At 44.0% G+C, this 27,453-nt stretch overlaps 1 protein-coding gene and 1 long non-coding RNA gene across 10 annotated transcripts in view; one reads left to right on the top strand and one right to left on the bottom strand.

Annotated features, from left to right (window-relative positions):
* Positions 1–3,302, top strand: part of LOC309862833 (uncharacterized protein) — a 472,598-nt gene extending 469,296 nt beyond the window's left edge. For both annotated transcript variants that reach the window (XR_014310731.1, XM_082727170.1), the window contains one exon: positions 2,401–3,302. The gene's annotated coding sequence lies outside the window, so the exon portion shown is untranslated. The remainder of the gene's footprint in view (positions 1–2,400) is intronic.
* LOC309862847 overlaps positions 1–27,453 on the bottom strand; it is a 385,689-nt gene that overhangs the window by 307,129 nt on the left and 51,107 nt on the right. The gene's annotated exons all lie outside the window — the stretch shown is intronic.

Genomic DNA, 27,453 nt, shown 5'->3' on the forward strand with positions numbered 1-27,453 from the left:
AGTCTCAGTGCAGGGCTGACATTGGCTCATGGAGGCATATACTCTTCTCTGGGCCATTTCATTCCCACTTGAATTGCTTCCCCACACTTCCAGCTGCTTCTCGAAGAAAACAGCACAGGAAATGCAAGCGTATGACGTGAAGCCTAAGTGCGGAGGCCAAAGCTGCTAGGGGCTGTAGGAAAGAGTCCTCTCTGAAGGACTTCTGCTCACCTGCGGGGCGTGCTTATTTCTGCCCGCGCTTGCCAGCTGGTGAGCAGATAATCGAGAGCTGCCTCCCCTCAGCTTCTGAGAGGGCAGTGGAACTCTCTCCATGCGGTGGAGACAGGCTGAATGAATAACAAGGGTTGGCCTCCGAGGTCAGCCTGGTATGCAGCCGGCTAGGATGCCGTCTCCTCGGAGAGCCCATTTCTTGGAACCTGGACCATTTTCTGCCTTCAGGAGAGGGCTCCAGTTCATTCCGGCTAATAGCTCATTTATCACTGACTGCTTGACAGGGATTATATCAGAACAGATAGTGGGATGGAAGGGCTGGCTTGGAACTAAGAGGGAAAGAAGGAGAGACAGGAAGGTGGGAAGGGGCCACATACCTGTCCGTACCCGGCTTGGCCTGGAATTCAAAGTTCAGGTTTCTCAGGCCTCTGTCTGGGAGAAATCTCAAAAAATACATGTTCCTGAACTTAGGTGAGGAAAACTTCTGGCCACAGTGAAATTTTATAACTTTATCAGCTAGGGGACTGAGACTCGTTCTCTGGTACGAATGCTTTGTTCTTCTTTTTAATGAAGAAGAAGAAATAAAGCACAAAATCCATTAAAGATGGATTCCATTTCAGTGTGAAAATAGGAGATAGCTGTTAATTACTTTGTATTTGTTATTTTTGTTCAGAAATAAACAGAGCACACAACTTTCTTCCCTTATGCCTCCCTCTGCCTGCTCCCACCCCCCCTCCTCAGGTCTGTGGTCTTTCCTATGTTCCCTTCAGAGCATGACTATTAGAACTGCCTCGTACAGTCTGACCTTATTGCCGGATAAAAATCAATCCTTTGTATTTCCCTGCATCCCCGATGGCCTTGCTACATAATGCATAGGAAGGAAAGTCACTTTGAAAAAAGGGCAGTGAGCCTCCTTGTGCTGGGCCTGGTTCTTCTGTTACTATTAAATTAAACCATTGATCCAATTACTGCCACTCAAATTTCTATGTGGAGGCCGAGGGGGCTGCACGTGCCAAGGGGCGAAATGGCCCCTGAAGCCTCCCACTTCCCCTGTTCCTTCCTACAGTCTAGTGCAAGAGAAGGCAGGCCTCAGTGGGAAAGGACTAGGTCATCACGAGCAGGGAGCCTTGAGGTCAGAGGGGTATCCCTAGGCTGCAAGACGACAGATGGTTCTGGACATTTATACTGGCTTGCTTCCAGAAAGCTAAATAGTTTGAGAGGTCGAAGGGGAGAGAGTGGAAGGGAAAGGAACCAGTTCTACTTCAACCCATTCATGACACTACTGCAGAGTGCTTTTTTTCCAAAAAGCACACCTGATCAGCCCCTCCCCTGCTGGGAACATTCAAGGCTCCCCCTGACTTCTGAATGTTCAGAACGTGGCCCCAGCCAGGCATTTCTGATCTGGCCATTCTTGCAATTCTGCATACCCTCGTGGTGCGGGACTGACTGTGCTTTTTCTTATCTCTTTCTCTTGGCAAAAGGAGTCTCTTCACCTTGAACTCCCCTGACTTCTCTGCCTCTTTTGGTTAACTCCTGTTTATCCCTTGAGTCTGAGCTCTGGTATGGCCTCCGCTGGGCTGCTTGCCCAGATCCCGCCAGCACCCTTGTATCTAGGGTCTGTATCAACAACTGGAAAACTGTCTCTAAAGGTCCAGAGAGTGTATGTTTGAGACCACTCTTTTCTACCATAGGAGCATGAAAGTCTATACAAATCGACAAGTCTACGTTCCAGTAGAACTTGACTGGCCGAAACAGAGGGTAAGCTAGGTTTGGCCCATGGGTTAGAGTCATCTGCCACCCCTAAACCACATTCCCATAGTTTCTGGAGCATCAGTCAATCAAGAGCCTAGTCAGAGACCATGAGCACCTTGGGAATAAGGATAAAGTCTTTTGTCTCTGTGTGTCCAGGCCCTGACACAGGGCCTGAGGTATGTGTGCTGGGGGCGGGGTGGGGGGGACATCTGTACATAAAGGGGCAGAGAAGGCTCAGTCAACCAACCTTCTAGGACCACTTCACTCTTCTACTGTAAGTCCTTTCTCTACAGTGTTCTCTGAAGCACTTTAGTTGTCTTTGGATCACGCTGGGGATGGGCCACAGGGAGAAGAGATGAGTTAGTATGAAGCTTGTCTTGTTGTGTCCTCTGAAGGGGAAACAAGGACACAGGAAATGTCTTTCTTTCCAATCTGTAGGCCCTGAATAACTGGCTCTTCGGAAGATTCCAGATTGTAACTGGCCAGCCTTCCGGCTCCCAGAACGCGGGCGGGATCTGCTGAGCGTCATCCTCTGGGCGTGCCCACGGGGGCCATCAGCGGGGCGACCCCTCGAATCGCTTGCTGTGACACATTTCTGTCCATCGCATCCTGCTACATTTCCAGCAAGCTGGGGCAGCTCCTAGGCAAGAATGTCTGGCTGTTTGTCTAAAGCTGTGACAACTTAGCTGTGGCGTTTGGACAGCCCGGGGTATGTCCAGGGACTGTGTGGGGAGGGAGGGAATTCCCCCCCCCCCCCCCGCCCAGTAGTTCACAACCAAATGGATTTTTAAATGTTCTAATTCTTCAACGACCACAGTAATCACCACAGGAACAAAATCCATATCCTGCAGCTGTTGGGAGAGGTAGAGGGACAGAGAAGAGGGCTTGGCAAAAAGACAGTAAACCTTTGTTCTTCCTTCCTGCCGGGTCCGCACCCCTTCCTTCTAGTGTGAGCACCTCTGTTTTCACGTAGAGGATCTCCCCTCTCTCTCTCAGTCCATACAGTCTGGATGATATAAGCCCGAGCACGAGGATTTAGGGGTGGAGGCAAGACTCAGGCTTTGCCAGGCTGTGTGTTCTATCTCCTTGGCCATAGAGATGATTTCTGAGTGATGGGCCTCTGACTTAGGTCAGGCCAAACAGAACCACCTCTGGTACTTCTGATGGAAATCCCTGGAAATCACTTTAGGTGATCCGAGAGGCTAATCCATACGTCAGGAGCCGTGGGCATTCCCTTTGTCAACAGAGAGGACTATGGAGCTGAGAGAGAGTTGTAATGACTTTGTTCGAGCTTAACATCTGCCTGAACTTTTTAGGATCCTGAGCCAATAAACTCCCATTTTTACGCAAATCAAAGTCAGGTTTCCAGCTCTTGTGACTAAAAGAATCCTGACTAATGGAAGGAGTGTTTACACACTCAGACAAAGCACCTAGGACAGAATGTTACAATTTACAGAGGACTGGGATTCCCCATCCTAGGAAAGGGATTTTCTGCTGTCAGTTAGGCTGGTACTTCCTCCTGACACCTTCTGTTATGATAAGCAAACATGTCGGTGATGACCCACTTTCTTGCATCAGGTTGGGGGAGGGGTGCGGACTTTTAGAGCCAGTTGAGTCCATATATTTCAATGCAGTAGGGTTGGCCTCCGCTGACGGGACAGCATCCATGGGTCAATGGTGGCCATTTCCCTCTAGGGTGAGTGAATAGAGGAGCTGGGAAATACTTCGGTCCATCTGGTCCGGCTCCCTCACATGATAAAGGAGGACCCCGAGAATGCTGACTGAAGCTGACCCCACATTAGAATTCAAGTGTTCCCATTCTCACGCCTTCAATCCATGGGTTCCCTGGCCCAACTGCCATAACCTGCTTCTCCACTGATACAGGGACAGGATGATTTCCTTGAAGAGTGAGCCTGTAAGGCTCTGATTAAAGTAAAAGTGCCTTATATACTATAAAGTATGATTCGTTCATTCCACAAATTGTTGGAGGCCTACCCTGTGCTCGGTACACATGGAACAGTTAACAAAACATGAACCCAGGCTCCTACAAATCTTCTCTATTGGCACGGGAAGGCAATAAACATCTCAGAAAACTATCTGGGAAGTCAGAGGGAGTAAGTGTTTAGGGAAAAAAATAAAACCAGGAAGAAACCCCAGGGATACGGATGTAACCTGAGGAGATGGGCATCTGACTGAGGAGGTAACAGCTGAGCAACAGCCACCTCAGGGAGAAGAAAGGTTCAATCCTGCAAATGGCGGACGTAACCTCCATGCAGGGGAGACAGCTGCCTGAGCCCGGGAGGTGGAAGGTGTAGAACAAATCTTCCTTCTGTGAAGTCATGGTCTCTTCACATGCATTCTACCTCCTACAACTGCTTGGCCAGCAAGTAAGCCGTGCTCAGATACTTAACTGTTTGCACTTGGCTAGGTCACGAAGATGAATGGTAGAGGTGAGCAAAGAGAGAGAGGTGAAGAGTGAGGGGACTGTCCGCCTCTCTGTAGAGAGAAATGTAGCAATACCTCATTTATATATTTCCACCCAGGATTTCTCTGCTGGGTACTTCTCCTAAGAAAATCCTATCATTCGGGATCTGTGCAGTGACTTGGCTACAAAAATGGTCATTTATCTTCTGCATTATTTATAACGGTTCAACATTTGAAACATCCTAAACATCCATCTGTGTGGAATTGGCAATTAATTATGGTATTTCCACCAGAAATTCCAGGAATGGCTCAGTTTGGGCTGACTTGGTTCATGGACCTATCCTTGAACCAGCTGCTATGAGCAGGAAGACAGAAATCACTGTTTAGTAAGGAGCAGTTCTATGCAGCCATTAAAAATTGCATTGTACACACCCAGCCATATTTGTGGAAATAGTATGCACTTTAAATGGGTGCATTTAAAGATACGTATCTTTAACAAAAACAAAAAAGTGTATTAACACAACAGATTTTTATTTGCGAAAGAAGGGAATCACAAAATGGCTGTATGCGACATTAGTTAACAAAGGCCATATGTGAGCAAAAGTAAAGTCTAGCAGAATATGCATCAAAAGAGTAAAGCATATTCTGAGTAAATCATCATCATATAGATGATTCTTACTATCTTTTTCTTAAGTAATTTTTTTACTAGGAAAATTAAAACATGTTTCTGATTTCAAAAAATCATAGATTTTGGAATGGAATACAAAGTAAAACAAGTCTATCTCCTCCAAATAACCACTGTTTTATAGGCCCTTGGGTCCTCTTCCAAAAATGTTTTTTTGCATAAGCAAGCACATGTGTGGGTGTGGGTGTAAATAAGGCCTTTGAGAACACCAAGAGAAGCAAACTAAATCCACTGTTTTACACCTTGCTTTCCCTGCCCCCTTAATTTATCTTAAAGATCTTTAACTCTCAGCACTTAGAAATAAATTTGTGCAGCTTCTCAAATGTTATTCCATTATAGGGATGTCCCAGGATTCATTTAATCAATCCCCTTAAAAGTGAACACATAGATACTCTTAACTCTTGCAAATCTCAAATGCTGGCATTGTCTTTCTTTAACGAGCCTCATTTGGGCACATATATAAATATTTTTCTGATACCTGAAAATGGAATTGCTAGGTCAAAGGATATATACATTATTATCTGCGAGGCACATTCCTGGATTTAATATTTTATAAAACTGCGTGTTACATAAGCATTTTTTTTTTAATGGCATTGGGGAGTCAACAGTTCTTTCAAAAACCTTCATTAAGGTCTACTATTGTTTGTTTGACCCTAAGGAGGAAGGGGCCCTGTGCTGAACTTATTATGGTATGATGCCCAAAGGACATGTTCTGATTCAGTTGCCAAAGCTGAGAGGCCGATGGCTGGAATCCCAAACAACAGCCCCAATGTATAGTCCATTTAATCATGCCAGAAAATCTCAGGGCTCCTTCCCAGCGTCGTACACCCTTCTACAAAGCAGCCGGCAAAGACAAGCCGTTGGCCAAAGGAAGTGGGAATATATCTCTGATATCTTTGGCATCAGAATACCCTGAGAGAGGCAAAATGGTCAAAACCCCATAAAACTTTCATAGCCTATTAAGAGTGGCACGGCAGGCTTGGCAGAGGCTAAGAACAGAAGAGGTAAACTTGCCCTAAAAAGAAAATAATGGTCGCACTAAAATTCCATAGAGTTTATTGTTCGGATGGAACAGCTTAAAGTGATTATAGAATCTGATTGCCAAGCAGGGTGCATAAGTCAGGGCCAAAGCAACGTAAAGTGACAGTTCTCACTGCAGCTGGCGTCTGGGCAGAAATCTGTTAATTGCGTGTTCGGGGATAACATCAGAAAAGGGCATGAAAACGACTGTCTAAACAGGGTGATATGAAAGCATACATGGCACGTCTCCTCAAAGGACAGAAGGGCAGATGTTGGCAACTTTGTTCAAATAGCAGGAGATGAGTTTGCTTAGAACACCCAGACGTGGGATGAAAATAACGTGATCCAACTCATTGTTCTTGACTCGCTGGTGCACTTCTTAGACTGATAGCCTTTCCTGGCTTGTTTTAAAACATATTGTTTGGCTTCACGATTCTACCTCTAAAAATTGTTTGACTGGCGGCATGTGTGCCTCGACATCAAAAACTAATCTCTGAAGATTCATTTACATGGAAATAACTCAGATATTGGATAAACTACATTTAGGACCTAAGGAGTAGGAGAGCAGGAAAGGTTTCAGTACAACGTACAGAATGAAGAGCTTCAGGTCAGTGTATGTTTTCTGCACTGCCCTGCACAAGAGTCCCTGGGTATGGGTAAGTGTAAAGTAATTAAAATTAAATAAAAATTTAAAAATAATAAAAATTTAAAAATAAAAATAAATAAAAACTCAGTTCTTCAGTCACATTAGTCACATGGCAAGTGCTCAATACTCCTGTGTGGCTATTGGCTTCCATACTGGGCTGTACACGTCCAGAGTATTTCTTCCTTTAATTAATTAATTAATTATATTAACATGTAATGTATTATTAGCCCAGGGGTACAGGTCTGTGAGTCGCCAGGTTTACACCGTTCACAGCACTCACCATAGCACACACCCTTCCCAAAGTCAATAACCCTACCACCCTCTCTCTCCCCCAACCCCTCCAGCAACCCTCAGTTTGTTTTGTGAGATTAAGAGTCTCTTACGGTTTGTCTCCCTCCCAATCCCATCTTGTTTCATTTATTCTTTTCCTACCCCAAGCCCCTCATGTTGCATCTCCACTTCCTTCCTTCATTTTTAACTCATCACATTTTTATTAGGTTTCATTAGCCACCACATAGTACATCACTAGTTTTTGATATAGTGTTCAGTGATCCATTTATTGTCTATAACACCCAGTGCTCATCACAATACGTGAATATCTCTTTCATCATAGAAAGTTCTGTGGGACAGCACTGGATAAGACCTTAGAAATAATTCTCCGACCATGTTTGGCCTACCCAAGTTCCATTGTTTCCACCCATCTTTCTGAATGCTGCACGGGTCAATTCCTTCTTATATTCTCGCTTTGCATGTCACCTGGTGAAACGCTATGAACAGCAGAATAGCAGAAGTGATATGAACACAGTATGTGGCATTTTTTAATGACAGCCGCAGGAAACAAATAACCAAATACCTGTTATAGCTTGTAAAGAGTAGAAGTCCAAGATGAAGGTATCGATAGGGTTGGTTCCTTCTGAGGGCTGAGAAGGAAGGATTTGTTCTGGGTTTCTTTCCTTGACTCATGAGTGGCCATATTCTTCCTACATCCATTCACATTATTTTCTCTCTATGCATGTCTCTGTATCCATATTTCCCCCACTTTTAAGGACTCAAGTCATAGGGTATGACTGAAATCATGTGAAGATTGTGTTTCTCTGATTGACTTAGTGATCTCGTTTTAGCTTTGGTATCTCTGTAAAGACCTCCATCTCCACATATGGTCATATTCTAAGGTACTGGGGTTAGAGTTCCAACATATGGATCTTGGGTAACATGACCTTTAAGGTAATACATTATCTTTAACAATATTTGTAGCTATAAATGAAGTTTGTGGTGGGCAGAGCCTCATATTGGGATGGTGTGACCTGAAGTCAGTCCTCATATTTCTGACTCTGTGACCTTGAACAAGTCTTGTCACCTCCCCATACTGGTTTCCTCATCTTTAAAATGGTGTCCCTCCTTATGCGCTTTATTTGAATTACATTTTATCTCGTTCTATCATCCTGTGTTTACTAACGTACTTAGAGCTATGCAGAAATAAAACAATTTAATTTGACAATCATTTAACACACACCTAAGAGCCAAGCACTTTGTTAGGTGATGAGGACAGACCTGGGTTTAGAACAGCACTTGGATTTCAAGAAGCTCTCAACCTATTTGACTCTAGATGTGAGATTTCAAACTGGCAAATAAGAGAACATAGGAACTGGATGTATATTGGCTTTCCTTTTTTAAAAAATTACTTAATTTTTAAATTTAGATTCAATTAATTGACATATAGTGTATTATTAGTCTCAGAGGTAGAGTTGAGTGATTCATCAGTTGCATAGAACACCCAGTGCTCACTACATCATGTGCCCTCCTTAATGTCCATCACCCAGTTACTCAATCCCCTCACATCCTTCCTCTCCAGCAATTCTCAGTTTGTTTCCTATGATTAAGAGTCTCTCATGATTTGTATCCCTCTCTGATTTCATCTTGTTTTTCCCTCCCTTTCCCTATGACCCTTTGTTTCTTAAATTCCACGTATGAGTGAAATCATGTAGTTGTATTTCTCTGATAGACCTATTTCACTTAAGCTCCCCTTCTTACTATAAACTCAGTGCATGAATTTGGAAGGATTTGAAGCCTTCTGAGATCAGAAACATGAAAATGTCACTGAACTGGACACGTGAGAAGGGGACTAGAATGTGTTGAAGACAGGTAATGGGTCACATATTCTACTTCCATCTTTCTCTAAGAGTCACAATTATTCCAGGCAGAATTTGTCTGAGAAAAACCAAATCCAAGGGCAAAAGGCAAGAGAGAAAAATCCAACTCCTCGGCAGTGGCATTATGAGGAACTTTGTTGAGAATATGTATCTTCACATCTCAGCACGGGGAACCTCCTATGTCCAAGTAGCTCTGAAAAATATTTTTCTGAAACCTCCATTCATGAACATGAATGTGATGTGTACCCTGAATACATCAGAATACCTGATGCTTTACTGCGGCTTTATACTCTATGAGTCAAGGTTTAAAGGCAAATTCTAAGTATATAAAGGCACATAAAAGTAGACCTACCATTGGAGGAGCTGAAGATTAGATCTGGAGCTGGAAGGGCTGAAATCTACCTTGGACACTTCTAATGACTGCTGAACAGAAGATAAGTGATCTATGTCTCAGTTACAGACCTGAGGGTACACTGGACCCATTAAAGGATCGTTGAGGAAATAATCATGGCAACAATAATGCTAATGCAGTAGGCTAGCACTCCACTCTGACTTAGGTGGCGTCATGGTTCCAGCCAGCTTCCTCCAAGACCAACCATTTAGCTTGCATTAGCTTGTAAGTACTGATCATCTTAGCATCTGCATTCCTTCTTGGAGTTGCTGGGCCACCTCCTCCCCTTGAACTGAGTAAATAAACATGACAGTGAACCCTTCATGAATGCCCACCCATGATTGTTGTGAAGGCTTTGGATCAGTCTCTGCTAAAAGTGAAGACAGATTGAAGGGGCCTTTGCCATTTACTGGAAACTCATATCGAATGGGAAGATGTATGGGGGCCAGTGATTCTAGAATAATAAATAAAAAAGACATGAGAGTCTAGTCCAAACCCACATGAAACCGCCTGACAGGTTACAGCGCAAATCTAAACACACAGCCTTCTATAATAGCAAACGTAGAGAAAAACCACCAAGCTCTTGCCATCCCAGCCCATCCATTTATAAACACTCTTCCAGCCAAGGTTCGGTTTTAGCTCACTCTCTCGTGCTAAGGTCTACGGTTTTCTGGAAGCAAAAACAAAACAAAACAAAATTTGTCTTTTTTTTGATGCATAGACATGGATAAACATGAGTGTACAGACAGACAAAGAAAGCTAGGGTCATTTCTTCACTGCCTAGGAACAATGTGGACTCAGAAGCTTTGAGTAGCATCATCGAATGGACTAAAAATAGGACCCAGTATGGCTCTGGATAGGACAGAAATACAACACTCATCCTCCTCTTCTTTGTTTCTGACTATCTTAATTTTTCCACTTTTTATTTTGGGGTTGCATATTCAAACAGATAACTGCTTACAGTCATATGCTATCTATCCTCAATGAAAGGTTGAAAAACATACAAAGCACATCCTTCACAGCTGCATTTGCCAATAATTTCTGGATCTGTTTGGGGCTGATCTCACCCTCAGCCTCCCTCTAGCACCCATCAAAATAATGGATGGGTTAACTTCTCTCTAGTGACACTGACAGAAGTAGTAATGTGCTGTGGTAGGGATTTTTGGCTTCTCTCTGATTAATAGGTGTTCTGGATACACAGCCCTTTCACTGTTTTCTTTAGATTAAGGGGGAAATGTGATACATAGGGCTAGAGTCTGAGAGGGAGGAAGAGAGCTTTTCAGATCATGGTGGGAAGAGTCACCCCAGTTCACTTTCCTCTTACGTGTTCACCTAATAGTACGATGGGGCTGTCGAGAGCTTGGGCTTTGGGTCACACTAGGCTGGACCCAATTATCATGTGGCAAAGAAGGAACACTATTCAGCCTCTTCCCGGGCTCCGCTCCCTCACCAAAGGATAAGAGCAATTTTAATACCTGCCCACAGGGGTGGAATGAGGTTCGAAAGCTGCTGCCAGGGTGATTATTAGGATCTTTGGTGTGCTTGATCAGTTCCCACTATGAGCTCCTCAATCCAGCTGTGGTTGACTGGACAGGAAAAGGAAGGCAGAGAAGACTTTCCAACTATTCCAGGATGGAGTGGGCATGTTTAGGCTGTAACACTGGCATGATTGAGAAAACACCTGGGTGCCTAGACACAAAAACAATCATGGACTCACTCTCCTGGATTGAACTGATAATGGTGTTTACAAATTTAGGGCCAGACTTTCTAAAGGGAACATGATAAGCTTTGGCGAAACCCTATTCTCCATTCCCAAATGGTCAGATAGGATCATGACAGTTAGGTGGTTCTGAAAGCCTGGTACCTGAAGCCACAGCACCCAGGAACATTTCAGAAATGCAAATTCCTAGGCCTTGCGCCAAGCCTAATAAATCAGAAATTATGGGGAATTTGTGTTTTTAACAAGTGTAGGTAACTGTGATGTCAGTTAGAGAACATCATCTTCTCTCCATGTGTGGATCTTTTTCACCAATAGCCTCAACTTAAAAAAAAAAAAAAAGCAAACACACACACACACACACACCCTCACTTTGGTAACCCTGTACTTGGTGGGATGAGATTGAGCCATCCTTGGAAGGAAGCTTGAGCATAGGTCTAAGTAAGCAGGGTTTTATACATCTGCATCCTGGAAGAGATCGGATCTTAAAACAAGCTAGCAAATCTAATCCATCATCCTATTGAGAAAGACTTTCTAGATTTGGCAGCTAAATGCAGGTCAACCAATTTAATTATGTGGTTACTCACCTGATGGTATGCCTACTCTATGAGAGATTAGCACTCGGAATTAGTAGCAGATAGGCGTTAAGTCCCTGCAAGCACTGTAGCCAAGAATACAAGATCCTACTATAAAGGTTGCAGATCTGCCTCCTCTCAAGGTCTGAGATAAGCAGCCTGTTCAATCTGCGCAGCATCACGAGCAAACCTGCCCCAAAGGTTTGACTGACAGGATACCGAAGAAGAAGCATGGCTGCAATGGACGTGGTTTTCACGTCCTTGACCTCAGTCCCCCCATTTCCCTTTGAGTAGCAGCCATAGACTCAGAGTTGCCTCACTTCTAGATCCAGGGTTAGGGCCTCATTTGAAGGAAATGCAGGGTAATCCTCTCCCCCTTACCATAGTGATTGACTAGGTTTCCCAGCCTGGCCAGTGAGAACAGGCATTGCTCTGGCCACAAGGATCAAGAAAGTCTACACAAGGGGATACAGAAGCTCCTTGTTATTGGTGTCTGGGGTGGGGAGCCATTCGCCTCCACGAGGGACAGCGACCTGCAGACAAGGCTGACACACAGGGCCATGAATGTCGGTTGCCACTGACATCGCTATTATCCTTCCTGTCCTCACCTGCTCAGTTCTGGAAGAGAACAAAGGTTTCTGAACGGGGCAGCCCAGAAGGAAGGAATAACTTGCAGCAGAGACCAGAGAACTTGAGCAGAGAAATACTCAAGAATTTCCAAAGAAAAGAATCAAGAAGAAAAATAATGTAGGCAGGAAATGACTATCTATAGGCCTTGGAGTGAAAAATATAAAAATAAAACACCTTGACATGTTAAGTGCAAAGTAAGTTCGTCCAGTCCCCCCAAAGAAAAGGACTGGTGAGGCTTCAGGAGTATATGAAGCTCTTGAGGGGAGTTCTGCCTAATCTAGACAAGGAGCAGAAGGAATGATCCATCTAGGTAGGTGCAGAGATCCCATCACAAATGGAAACATGATGAGTGTTCAGGACTGGAGAAATAAGTTAGAGTGACTAGAATAGAGTGATCAAGAAGAAACATGGCGGTTGCCTGGGTGGCTCAGTCGGTTAACTGTTGCACTCTTGATTGTAGCCCAGGGCATGGTCATGGCGGTCGTGAGATAGAGCCCCGCCTCACCTCAGGTTCCTTGCTCAGCAGGGAGTCTGTTTGAGAGTCTCTCCCTCTCCTTCTCTCTCTGTCTCTCCCCCCACTCAAAAGAAGAGGAGCACCTGGGTGGTGGCTCAGTGGGTTAAGCCTCTGCCTTTGGCTCAGGTCATGATCTCAGGGTCCTGGAATCGAGCCCCGTGTCGGGCTCAGGAGGAAGCCTGCTTCTCCCTCCCCTCTGCCTGCCGCTCTGCCTACTTGTGATCTCTCTCTACCTGTCTAATAGATAAATAAAATCTTTAAAAAATAAATAAATAAAAGAAGAAACCTGGTCCAAGACATTCAGGTTGATAGACATTGAAATGATCATGGAACTGCTTGCTGTCCTGGATTGAAGGGACCTAGAAGAGTGTCAGATAGAGAGAGGCTCCAGGTCTTTTAGGCCATGGAAGAGTTGTGATCTTTATCTGAGGAGTACTGGGGAGCTGTCAGTGGAAGGGTGCCTGTGGTATCATGACCCGTTTTGCAGGGAGAAACATCAAATGCCACGTTCTCAGTTACAGCCTATTAGAAAAGGCGTGAAGACCTCACAGCATGCCCTCCTCTTAGCAGAATGCTAGGGTTCCTGCCACAGTTATAAGGATCCCATCTGCCAGGTGAGGAAAGTAGGAGACAGCTTAGCTTGCATGTGTGAGAAGCCCAGAACAGAACTGGGCTCTCCAAACTGTGACACTAGTCATCCCTCACTCCCAGATACTGCCAGGCTAAAGAGCAGTTCCCCGTTTGATGGTTAACACTTTCCAACCTGGAGTTTTCTCTGGAGACACTAGTGCCCAAGCCCACGGCTAGCTCGCCAACCCACTGGTGTGTCATCTAAAGTAATTTACTACTCCCAATGACGAACGTCCTCAATTGTTAAAAATCTTTCATTTATCTTGACATATTCATGTTTATGAAGCTAAGGTAGGTCTTAGAATCACTATATACATTTTATATAGGTTTTCTCTCTGTTTCTCTGCCCCTGTAAGAAAGCTGATCTTATGGCATGCTCTATAACGTCTTCATGTATCAAGGAAATGTCATAGATTTGATGGTCTTTTTTTTTTCCTTTTTTTTTTTTTTTTAAAGATTTTGCTTGTTTGTTTATTTGAGATAGAACAAGCAAGAGTCAGGAGGGGTGGAGCAGAGATAGAGGGAGGGGGTGCCTGGGTGGCTCAGTGGGTTGAGCCGCTGCCTTCGGCTCAGGTCATGATCTCAGGGTCTTGGGATTGAGTCCCGCATCGGGCTCTCTGCTCAGCAGGGAGCCTGCTTCCTCCTCTCTCTCTCTCTGCCTGCCTCTCTGCCTACTCATGATCTCTGTCTGTCAAATAAATAAATAAAATCTTTAAAAAAAAAAAAAGAGATGGAGGGAGAAGCAGACTCCCAGCTTACCAGGGAGCCCAATACGGGGCTCAATCCCAGGACTGTGGGATCATAACCTGAGGCAAAGGCAGATGCTTAAACAACTGAGCCACCCAGGTGCCCCTGATGTTCCTTCTTGTAACTCTTCTTAGGTTAGTAACACATTATTCTTTGTGTTTTTCTCGCTGGAGAATAATTACTCATTTAGTTTTTTGTTTGTTTGTTTTGTTTTTTTCTTATACTAAGCAATGAGTTGCTTTAAGGACAGAAACTGTTTAATTTAACTTAGTACATTTCCTGCCCCCTCCCACAAATAGTAGCTACTAGGACCTGGCACATTGTAGGAGTCAATATTTGTTGCATTGGTGGATGAACCAATCATTGAATAAACAAATAATATCATATCAATGATTCAAGGATATCCCTAAAGGTCCCTTCGGGGTGGGGGAGGATTTTTTTTTTTTAATTTGCAATTGGGGCTGAATTTTTGGCTGTTTAAAATGGACCAGGCTCTGGACTAAGAGCTATATATACAATGTTTCATTTAATTTCCAAACGAACCCTCAACTGATAGTATGTTCTCTCCACTTAACTAGCATATATACAGAGATCGGCAATTATTGGCCCAAAAGTAACCTGCTTGGACAAAGTCACCATTTTGTAGCTCTGGCCTACTTGATCCCATAGACTGACCTCCTGACCAGTGCACTGACACTTTTTAAACATTACTTTTCTAGACTTAAATGTTGCAATTAAGGAACAGAGTCCTCTAAAATGCTAGTGCTTGCACCCTTCTCCAGTGCTTTGACAGCAACAACGGCATCCAGAGCTGCTGACTCAGCAATACTCCAGGGTAAGGGATGGATAACCTCCAATTCCTTTGCTGCATGAAAACCCAGTTCAGGGAAAGATACACATGCTAACAGAACTGTCTGCATATATTTTTTTTCTATCTAGGGGATTTTCTTCTATCTTTTTTCAAGTGGGTGAGGTTTATCTTCATAATTCAAGTTTGAATGCAGAAATGCATTCTTGCTAGATCAGACACCTCTCTTTCGTTGGAAAGGAAAGTGGAAAGAATTACAAGATACCATTATGACATGATGGCACAAAATATTCAGCCTAGATTAAATTGGGTGGGGAGGTACCATTGTATATTTAGATATGTCAAATCACATTTTCTAAAACACGCTGTGTTAGGAGCTGCTAGTTATTCTCCTAACACTCCCCCCTTTCTCTGTAGCAAGAGACCTCTGTTTTTCAGCCAGGTATCTGGCTGCCCAGTGTATCAGAGTCAGGGCAATCGGTCTAAATTCTAGCTAGGGCTCTGTAAATGGAAGGATCATGTGGCGGCTCTAGCAAGCTCTAGCAAGAAAGTCTGCAGCTATGCTTCCTTACCTCCACCTTTTTCTTTCCCTTTTTCACAATGGCTGGAATTTTAATGTGTTTGCCTCTACACTGGAGCACGAGACAACCTTGAAACAGAGGCCCATACACAGTGGGTCATTTAGATTCAGAAAGCCTGGGTCCCTGTGATCTTCATGGAATATGAACGCCAGCCTCATACAAACCTTGTCACAGGGCCCAGCTATCTTTCTCTTAAGGGATGGGTATTTTATGTAACAGCCACTAGGCATCCTAATGGAAATGGCAGTCATTTCAGGAGTAGGGGGGAGTGTCGGTAAGGAGTTAGAGGAGCAACAGATAGGTAAGGTAAAACACCACACACACGCACACGCACACACACACACACACACACACACACACACACATACACACACACAGGTTAACTGCTGGATAATGGCTAGACAGAATGCCATAAGGACTAGAGAAACCACTGAACAAATAAAACTTGATGATAAATGGCTCAACCAGAAGTGGCCTTTGGAAGCAACCGTGTGTTGGCCCTTCAAAATCTGTCTAGAACAACTCACCTCCTCTACCTGAGAAAAAAAGCAAGGATGGGGGCCAGGGAGTCTTGCAAAAGGACTCTTGTTTGCCCTACCCCATTCATTCTCTACATGGACACTTTCAACCTGGGGATCTCATTACAAGTGCAGATGCTGCTTCAGAAGGCCTGGGTGGGGCCCAAGGCTTTGCTTTCTCTCATGTCCCCAGGTGATTGTCCATGCTACTGGTCTACCTACAGACAAAGCTTTGAGCAAAAAGGCTCTATACAACTGCCAAAGAGATCTCTTTAAAAACTAAATCAGATTGATCATACCTGTCTCCAGCTTAAAACCATCCAATGGCTTTCCATGGCGATTCCAGTAAAACCAGAGTCCTTACGGCATCTTCGAGACCTACCGTAATCTGGCCCCTGCCCAGATTGCTGGCTGAGTTTCCACACATTTCTTGCCTCGTCTACTCTCCTTCAGCCACCCTGGACTTACTTCTGTCTCTCAAATATGCCATTCTTACCCCAGCACCTTGTTTCATGTTTTTAATGACACTGACACTTAACCAGTATCTGGAAGGCTAACTTATTCCAAACCTGCAAAATATAAGCTTCCAGAATTTAACCTGTAGCATGTACCACCATATTCTCAGCACCTAGCATGGTGCCTACTAAAACACTGGTGCTTAATACGAATGAACACTAGAAGCTAAAGGTTGGTCATTAAAGTAGTGAACGTGATTGATCCCGGAGCACAAAATTCTGATAGGCAAGAGAAATGGGGCTACTGAGTGATACCGTTCTCGACAGCGCGCACACACACACACACACACACACACAGAGCCAAGCATCCTAGGAGAACTGGCTCCTATTTAAGCCACATTCCTATAGCAAATAGCACCAGAACCAAATGCCTAGCGTCCCAGCAGATGGTAGATCACAGCAATGGCGGACAACAAAAGCCCATAATGACAAGCGCCAATTGGGTCTGCACTGGTGTTGGTGTAAGAGCCAGCCTTTAGGCTCCAGGGAAAAATGCTTTTGTGATAGTGATGACTTCCATGGCAGAGGACACTGAGCCCGGTGTCCTCAACTAAGACAAATCTCTGAACGTGACACCATTTCCCAGCAAAGGCCACCAGAAGAATGAATGTGCCCATCTCTGTCTCCCGTCATCTGCTTGCAATGCTGAAAAGTCCAAACAAACATGTACACTCCAGAAAGGCTAAGCAGCTCCTGCCACAGAAAATGGCCATCATGTGTTTCCTTTCAACTCACCCCTGATTCCCTCCCCAAGGGTGGAAATAAAACATCTTGAAGGTCTGAGAACATTCAAAATAAGCCATCACTTAGAAGTAATGGCCGCTCATGCTATGCACATAAATAAAATCCATACTAAACTTAAACACATTTATAAGGTCTTTGTAAAGACTGCCCTTTCCCTATAAATGTCCAAAAAGATTAATTAAGAACAGGATGACTCATCCATCTAGATTGATTAAACGTATATTTAAGGGTCAGCCTGGAAACAATGCCTAGATGTATTAACACACAATTTGCCCACAGTGATTAGTCTATTTATTTTACTTGCTGACAATATTTCTAGAATTAAGTCATTGTTAATCTATGACTGAAAGGAAAGACAGGACTGCCTTCTCCCTGTCCTAGAAGCCATCTTCTTTCACCTCCCATCACTAGCATTCCCCTCCCAAATTTGCAGGCTCCTTTATATCTTGGAAAGGGATTCAAATGCCAGAGTGTAGAGGGAATGCTCCCAAAAGTCCCGTCTCAGGCTCAGCCCACTACTTCCCCTCTGAACATTGCTAGCCCTCTGAACAATGTCTCGGCCCTCTTGGAATGTCTTCTTTCTTACCCATTTCTTTTGCATCAGGTCACAGTCTCCAAAAACCTTTTGGGAGGTAACATACTTTTTGCAAAAATAAAACACTAATTCTCTGCTGCTACAATGGGTGCCAACTACATGCAGGGGAGTACACTACTCATGCTGTACTTCTTATCTCCATTAACGTTTGTGAAAGCCTGCAAGGAGTTGGAGATCTCAGTAGTCATAGCCCCCCAGGTAAATAAAACCGGGAACTGCAATTTTTAGCTATGTTCACCAACCTACAAGTGAGGAGAGGAGGCTTCGCAGCCTGGTACACAGGAATAACAAGCTGGTGCTCTTGGCTCTTGGACCGTGTTATTTCACAAATGTGTTGAATCTGTCCGTTATGCTTTTCTGTAACAGGACTCCCAGCCCCCCGTGTGAGTAGCTGAGGGCTGAGAATAAACTTTTTTGCTGAATTCCGTCACCATCTATGTCCCTGGTAGCGAGTCAAGTCCCTCATGTGCCCCAGACACATTTGTTGATAGAACGCAAATTATGTTGATAATGTTCCTTTGGCTGTTCTCTGGCACTTATCTAAGCCATGTTTATTAATATAATGGCTGGGGGGGGGGTTGTAAGAGCCAGTCATACTTTTAGACTGACCACACAATTCTAAAGAGTCTACCAGATGAGCTGTAAAGAAAACAAGGCGCTACTCTCAGTGAAAGGGTAAGATGGCAGGTTCTAATTGTCCTCATCAAAGTGGTCCAAGATTGGGTTTAGTGGAATCACCATACTGCCACTGTTCCAGACAGGTTAATTACCTTCCCCAACCCTCAGATCCTTTGTCTGCCAAAGGAGTTGATTACCCTATAAGGTGGTTGTGAATATCAAGTGAGATAATGAAAGCAGAGCAAGAAGCACAGTGACTGTTAAAAACTCAATGAGGGGACACCTGGGTGGCTCAGCTGGTTGAGCGGCTGCCTTCGGCTCAGGTCATGATCCCAGCGTCCTGGGATCAAGTCCCGCATCGGGCTCCTTGCTCGGCCGGGAGCCTGCTTCTCCCTCTGCCTACCACTCTGTCTGCTTGTGCTCCCTCTCGCTCCTCTCTCTCTCTCTGACAAATAAATAAATAAAATCTTTAAAAACAAACAAACAAACAAACAAACAAAAAAAACTCAATGAGAACCACTGTGGTTACCAATCCTTACCTTAGGCTCTATGATGATCACCGCTAGCCATTTGGTTCAGATTATCTATGCAGTGGACACTGTTCTGAGCACCTTATATACCTTAATTCATTTAATGCTCATAGTAGTTCTCTAAGAAATGACCACTGTATTCCCATTTTACAGATGGGTATGCTGAGGTTCAGAGAAATACACTGATTTGTCCAAGGTCACGTTGCCAGTCATTCTCCACTGGAAGCAGGCACTTTAGCTCCAGGGTACAGTCTCCATCTCTCTCTCTTTTTTTAATTTAAATTCAATGAGCCAACACATAAGATCTCGTTAGTTTTTGATATAATATTCAATGATTCATTAGTTGGATATAACACGCAGTGCACAGAGCCTAGTCTCTTAACTATGACACTGCATGGCAAGGAATGACACAGCCCCAAATTCAGTGCTGTCCTACATGGACTCCTGAAACAGAAGAGGTGGGTTAATATGGCCTCCAGGATCCCAGTGTCCACTCTCCCTCCCTCTCCCTACACCACTGGTTTTTTTGTTTGTTTGTTTTATTTTGTTTTTTTGTTTTGTTTTGTTTTGTTTTTAAGATTTTATTTATTTATCAGAGAGAGAGGGGGGAGAGAGCAAGCACAGGCAGACAGAATGGCAGGCAGAGGCAGAGGGAGAAGCAGGCTCCCTGCCGATCAAGGAGCCCGATATGGGACTCGATCCCAGGATGCCGGGATCATGACCTGAGCCGAAGGCAGCTGCTTAACCAACTGAGCCACCCAGGCGTCCCATTTTGTTTTGTTTTTTAAGCCAATGTGTAGCTAAGGAGGAAAGGGAAGGAAGGTTTTTCCACCAGAGCTCATTCTCAAGTGGGGCCTCTCAATGATTTTTAAGATAAAATGATAATGTCATGGTTGTTAAGACAACAAGGAAAAATAATAGAGAAGCACTATAAAAGTAAATGTGTTACACACGACAGACAACAAAAAGTGGTTCAGACCCTGCCTTTCTCCAATTCAGCCCATCCCCTGGACTCGCTGTCCCCATATGAAAGCCTGCTATCCTATCCTTAGCCCCTGGACACCTCTAATCACCAGCTCCAACTGGCCTCTCTCATTCCAGCCCGCTCATCCCTACTCCACTACCAAACTTTAGCTCACACCTCACCTCCAGAAGTCTTCCTGGACCCCCTTGCCAGCCCACTCCATCAAAACTAACTGGCCCCTCTGGGATTTCTTTTCTTTTTTTAGCATGAGAGAGAGAGAGAGAGAGCAGCACATGAGTAGGAGGAGGAGCAGAGGCCCTCCACTGAGCAGGGAGCCCAACTCAGGTCTCAATCCCAGGACTCTAGGGACTCCAGGATCATGACCCAAACCGAAGGCAGACACCTATCAAACTGAGTCACCCAGGCACACCCCTCTAGGATTTCTGTAGCCTGTGCCACAGTTTCCTAAGTACAGTGGCCTACAAACTCCATGAGGGCAGGCAGGATCCAGCAGGTTTTCTGCTATATCCTCAGATGCTAGATCCTGCCTGATATATAATTAGACACCTAGTACACATATTTTGAATGTACAGTACCTTTGAGAACTACAAAGCATGCCAGTTCTTTAAAGCTTCAGAATTATGTAATAAAATGCTTAAAGATCAGGCTTCTTATGACCTGGGAGGGATATAAACTGTTGCAGAAAAGTATGAGTCAGTCTATTTTCTTAGGCTACTCAATAATTTGGAAACCTGGAGAAGGCTTCACAGTACCTATTACTGCAATATCCTTCCTAAAGGGACCCTCTCATCATTTCAACTCATTCCACTTCATTTGGTTCCCTGCAAAGGTAATGCTCAGGAGCTTAATGATAATTATGACATTTCCCCTTAGGTTTCTCTTTTTTAGAATTTAATAATCTCCGCCTCTTAAACTTTTCCCTGTAAAAATTTCCATTGCTTTACCACTTCCCCAGGTACTTATATCTTCTTACCAACAAATCTCATAAAGGAAGTTTGAGGTTCATATTCTTGCTTTTGTTCTCTGAGGACTTGAAGACTTAAAAAATAAATAAAGAAATAAAAGGACACTCAAGAAATCTATCCACAAGACGCAGAGTAAGATATAAGTTAGTTCGTGGTGATTTGAGCTCAGTCTACCTTTTCTGTTGAGGCCCGTGTGTTGAAACATGCTTCACTTTGTATGAAGTTTCAGAGTCAGATGATGTGAGGTCCATGTTTTAGTATAAGTATAGTGCATAAAGACATTAGAAACCACTCCACATTTTTCAGAATGGCCCCAGTTCAAATACGCAAACCTGTTTTTCCATGAGTAGAACTCCCAAGGGCTGTATCGATTCCTCATCTGGAGTTCAAAAATATGGTCAGCCTATCTATGGCATCTATTCTCTAAAATATTGATAGCAGCCTGCCTCTGTAGTTGCTGCTACGTTAGTCATTCATTGGTGCTTTCTCTTTTGATCATTAAAACCTCTTTGTGAGGCAGATGATACTTTTGTCCCCATTTTATAGATGAGGGAATTGAGGCTCAGGGAATCACCCACCAGTAGGGGGCAGGGCAGGAGTCCAACAGGCCTATTGGACAGTGTACATTAAGCTCTAGGCACACTGCTTAAAGCTCTAACTTGGGAGTTTTGTTTGTTTTTTGGTAAATGACCTGAACCAGCATTATGCACACAGCAGCTTCATAACAATTCTTCGATTTTGACATGAGGAAGCGGGAACTCTCATACTTAGCTAACAAAACTGTAAATTGGTTCAACCACTTTGGAGAGCACTCTAGCAACACCCAGGAGTGTTGAAGATGTGCATTTCTAGGTTTGTGAGTCCCTGGGCAATATGCCAGATACAACTGGTCAGCTGACCCTTTTCCACAGCCTGCCCCTCCCCATCCAGAAATCCTCCTCTAATTGGCTGACAGATGAAGCACATGGTCCTGTTCTGGTAATGGGCTAAATGTGAAAACCACTGGGGGGGGGGGGCTTCTAAGAAATCTTCTTCCAGGAGTCAGACTGATGAGTCTGCTTTATTTGACCTCTGCTCCTTTGTCTCACTCTGACTGGAACTTGACACAATGCCTGGAGTTGCTACAACTATTCTGCAGCCATGAAAGAGCAAATCTGAGGCCAAAAGTGCATCCTCTAAGGATGGCAGAGCGGAGAAATGGAACAACGCTGGATCCCTTGGCAGGCAACCCTGGATCTCAATGGCCACGGCAGCCTGGAAGGCCTATGTCCGGGCCCGCTCTTTGGTTAGAAAGAGAAGTCTCCTGTGGCCTTAACTCACTGTCAGTTGGGTTTCCTTTGACAGCTGTCTCAAGATACTCCCACATATGTGCACAAGGTGACTTACACAGAAGTCTGCAATAGAACTTACAAACAAAATTACAAACAAAGCTCAATGTCCATCAAATGGGAAAAGGATAAATAACTTGTAGCGCATTCACGCAGTGAAACACCACATCCCAATGAAAAAAAAAAAGCAAACTAGATCTACACATATCAACACAGACAATTCCTGAAACGGAAGCATAAGGCGAAAAAGAAAAATTGCTGCATGACATGCATCCAGTACAATATCCCTTCCGTATAGTTTGAAAGTAGAGAATAATTCTATGTATTTTATGGGTCTGTGTGCATCTACACACAGTAGAAAGTATAAAAACATGAATATGAAAGAAACACACCGACTTCAGGGACAGAGGAGGAGATGAAACTAGAAGGCACTTCAACTGAACCTTTGGTGTTTTAGTCCATAAAATTCACCTGAATCAAATATAGCCCAAACTCTGACCATCTGTTAAATTTGGGGGGTAGATCCATGGATATTTGCTAAATAGTTCTTTGAATTTTCTACGGATTTTAAGTGCTTTGCACTTTGTTAAGAAGTTGGCTAAAAAAAGGAGAGACTGTTTCAAAAAATGGTGGGCATTTACATAAAAGGACTCTGCCAAACATGAGGTGGCACATGAAACAACGTGCATCATTATCGTCATCACCATGGGCCAGAAAGGCTGTATTGAGGAGAACTTCCCATGAACTGTGAAAAAAGAGTAGAAGGAGAAGATTAAATTAGGTGGTGGAGATGAAGTTGTATTATGGAACTATACGGTGTCTCTTCAAAATTCCTAGGTGGAAATCCTCACCCCCAATGTTACTGTATTTGGAAACAGGAAGACTGTGATTGAGGTTAAGTGATTAAGAAGTGATTGAGATTAAATGAGGTCCTAAGAGTGGGACCCCAATCCAATAAGACGAATGTCCCTATGAGAAGAGAAAGAGACACCAGGAGCAGACCGACACTGAAAAAAAAAAAAAAAAAAAAAAAAAAAAGCCATGTGATGGCACAGAGCAAAGGTAGCCATCTGCAAGCCAAGGAGAGAGGCCTCTGGAGAAACCAGACCTGCCGACACCTTGATCATGACTTCTAGCTTCCGGAACTGGGAGAAAGTAAGTTGTTGTTGTTTAAGTCACCTGGTCTGTGGTTTTCTGACAGCCTGAGCAGACTAATATGGCCAATAGATCTAGAACTATGGTTCTCAATAGTGAATGGCACTGCATAATGTGGGACATTTGAGAAATAGCAGGTGGGGTGGGTAATTCTGGTGGTCACCAAGCCTGAGGAACACAAGAGCCATTTCATGTGCAGGGACAGTTGAAAAGCAAAAACTTCTTTCAGGGCCCAACTCAGTTCTCACAATATAAGATAATTCGGCATCCCCTAGGCCTTTGAAATATCCCACGGAACATTTATGTCGAGGAGATACCTGCATAGAATTATCTAAATTATCTAAAACTACATAACAATGTCAAAAATTTTATTTTGCCAGGTAGTATTACATGCTGAGCTTTCCAGGAAAGTGACTAACTTCTTGATAGATTATGGGAGGATTGCCTTCTTCAGAACTTTGCCAAAAGGTACTCGCCACCATTTTGGAAAATCACTGGCAGTCATGCTAATGATGTTTGAATTGCCCATACAACAGCTCCTTATCAGTGTCCATTCACAGCTGTTGTGTTATGCCAAGAGTCAGCAAACTACTGTTAGCTGGTCAAATCCAGGCCACTGCCTATTTCTGTAAATAAGGTTTTGTTAGAAGAGAATCACACTCATTTGTTTATGAATTGTCTGTCACTGCTTTTGTAGTACAATAGCAGAGTTGAAAATGGTCCAGAAAGTCTAAAATATTTACTATCCCACCCTTTCTAGAAATGTTTGCCAACGGCACATACAAACCTGGTTCTGTGTCCAGGATAACATTTGATACTTCAGTATCTAATCTGAATTCTAGAATATCTAGAATATCTAGTTGAATTCTAGAATATTTAACCATTGAAAGTAACCATTATGTTACTTTCCCTGTAAGTTCTATTAATTATAGTTCATGTATTAGGTAGGCTCTTTTGCAATAGTGTAGATATCTATGTGTCTGTGAAATCCATTTCAGAAAATAAATGGAATTCACTTCACTAAAGAGGGGCAAATATTTCTAAATATTTTTGGCAAGTTAAGAACACCTACTCTAAACCTTAGAACAAAGACCATAAAGAACAAAGAGCTATGTGACCGTGAAGAAAATTGAAAACAGGTGTCAGGCAGAACAGGAACTGACTATAAGCTCCATGAAAGAAGCGACTGGGTTTATTTACACATCATTTACCTCAGGAACTGATACACAGGAGGTGCCGAACACTAGAGTGAGTGATTCGATGAATGGAAGGAGGAAAGACACATATGAATGGCTCGAGAGAGAAGAACTGGAGTAGTGATCTTCCTGTCTCAAGGGTTCATCAAGTAGAAGCTCAGTTATTTGCTGGGCAATTTATACAAGGGATTCCTTCATACAAAGGGTAACTGAGTGGACTAGAGAACTCTTTGGTTCTCTAAACCTCCATTTCTAAAGTTGAGCACTAACACATGGAAATCTCATTACCCAGAAAAGCAAAGACCTTGTTCCAATTTTGGACTGAACTGATCTAAGGCTGCCAACAGCTGCCTACTTTCCTGACATCATCCCTGAACCAGTACCATGAGGAGAGATAGACAGGGAGTACAGTGTGGCAGTTAAATGTAGAGGGCTCTGAAATCAAACAGATTTGGAACGGAAGGCAAACTGTTGGCTAAGATGGACCACAACATTCCTCCCATCCTTGAATGCATATCCTTTTGCAATATGATGTTGCAGAGCTGTCCTTCAGGACGTGAAGTCTATAGCCCCACCCTTGGTGTATGTAGGGTCTCACCTGGTGACTTGGTCTGAGTAGCAGAATGCCGCAAAAAAGACACAGTGTGATTTCTGAGCCTAGATCTCAAGAGGCCTTGTAGTTTCTGCCTTAACCCTTTGGAAAGGTGTGGTCCCATGAGATAAAATCTGGGTGAGAACAAGGATTGGCAGGGTAATGCCCATGGGCCAATCCCATTCCACCACCTGTTTTTGTAAATAAAGTTTTATTGAAACACAGCCATGTCCATTTGTTTATATATGGTCTCTCACTGGTTTACACTACAACAGTAAAGTTGAGCAGTTACATTAGCAACTGGAAGCCCTTTGAAGCCAAAAATACTATCTGACTCTTCACAGAAAATATTTGCTGAACCTTTGGCTGCGAAGGATCTGCTACAGGATGAAGACTATGTAGAACAGAATAGTATTGTCCCGACTGAGGTCTCCTTAGAACAAGTAGCTCCCAGTTAAGCTACCCAAGGAGTACAACCAGGTGAATGACTGCAGGGGAGATCAGCAGAAGAACAGTCCTGCTGAACGCAGCCCAAATCGCACAGCCATAGACTTGTGAACCAATATAGTGGGGGTTGTTTTAAGCCACTGCTAAGTTTTGAGCTGGTTTGTGGTGCAGCAAGAAATCAGTGAGAGTGGCAGCTATGGCTATGCTACTGAATGTAGGTGGCAGATTGTTTGTTTCCAGGTCATAGTTTGGGGGTCTTGATGGAATGCTGGGGGTCGGGCTTCTAACTACCAGTATCTAGATCTGTCTGGGGGCTTTCTGCAAAGTCCTGTCAAGAACTCTGGCCAAGCTGGGAAGTTAACACTCCACCGGCACCCCACCACCCCTAACGAGCGATAGACAGAAACTGGTGTGAGAATATGCTCTCGTTCCCTTGCCTTCTGGAAGAGAAAACTCTGAGATTATGTTCTACATTGTTTTCCCAGAATTTCCCCGCAGGGTAACACTCTCATCTCCCCCTGGCATAAGATCACACTTGTTATTTGCAGCTGTCCTTTTTGTGTCTCTTTCTCCCATGACTTAACTGGTATCTCCTGAACATCCCAAGACGCCATTTTCCCTCAAATCCTTGCCACAGATTCTGCTTCCATCGGAATACAAACCACAAGACACAGTGTAACCTTAGACACTTCTTTATCTCCCTGAACCTTAAGTTGCCTTATCTGTAAAATGAGAAGGACAGGTGGGAGGTGGTCTTGAGGACTATTTTGAAATCACGTAGGTTAAAGCTCCCAGTAGTGCTCTTAGTAGGGGAGAGGCACCTCAGTGAGCCCCACCTCCTCTCTTCATGGGTCCTGGCGATTGGCCAAGCCCATGCACAGAGCTCCAGTGATTGGCCAAAACCCTCTAATAATCCAGGCTGCTACTGAAGGTCTGTGAAAAACTACGAGAGGCAGAGCACGCCTCAATTCAACCACAGTGTGTGGGCACTGATTCTGGCTTAGAGTCACATCCCAGTTCAGAAGCCTGAGCCCCCTGCCTCCATATCTGGAGGATGTGGTGGCTCCTGAATATTGAGTTGGCTCACTGGGCTGGAGCCTGCTGCGTGCCTGACCCCAGGAACCTGTCCCCGACAGGAAGGAGAAGTATAGTCAAGGAAGTGTAGCAGACCTGACTCCAGACAATTAGAAAAACATCACCATGCCTCACAGTGGAAGGTGAGCATGACTTCAACTGTAGCCTTAAAAAGAAATGGGGTGGGGAAGGATGTTTTTCCTTTCTGCCTTAAAGAGAGATGCTGGTCTACCTAACACCCTCCACTCCTCCTAACAGCCTATAAATACACACCCAATCCTGGAGAAAAAATTAAAAGCACACTTCCCGCCTCATGGACTAGGAAACACGTTCCATTTGCTCTGTCTATTCTCTTTGAAAGGTTGACTCCTTGATTCTCCTCCCTCAAGATCTGCCAAAGTCAAGACATTCGGGGATTGTTTAGGAGAGAACTGGGGTGTGGAACAAGCTCAGGATACTTGGCTGGTCCTCACATCCATCATGGAAGGGGTCCATCACACCCTGCGCAAGACAGCACTGGTAGTGACAGCCAAGTTCTGGATCACAGCCAGGCCAGGAATAATGGCAAAGCTATAATTACCCTGCAGGACTTTGGATGGAAGTGACTATTTTAGAACCTGAAAACATCTCAGCGGCAACTCAGAGTCACATTTGGGAAAGCCCCTTTTGACCACTGTTGTCTTCTTGTCATGCAATAGGATGTCAGTGTCG

The sequence above is a fragment of the Mustela nivalis genome, assembly GCF_964662115.1.
Source record: "Mustela nivalis genome assembly, chromosome: 1".
Lineage (NCBI taxonomy): Eukaryota > Metazoa > Chordata > Mammalia > Carnivora > Mustelidae > Mustela > Mustela nivalis.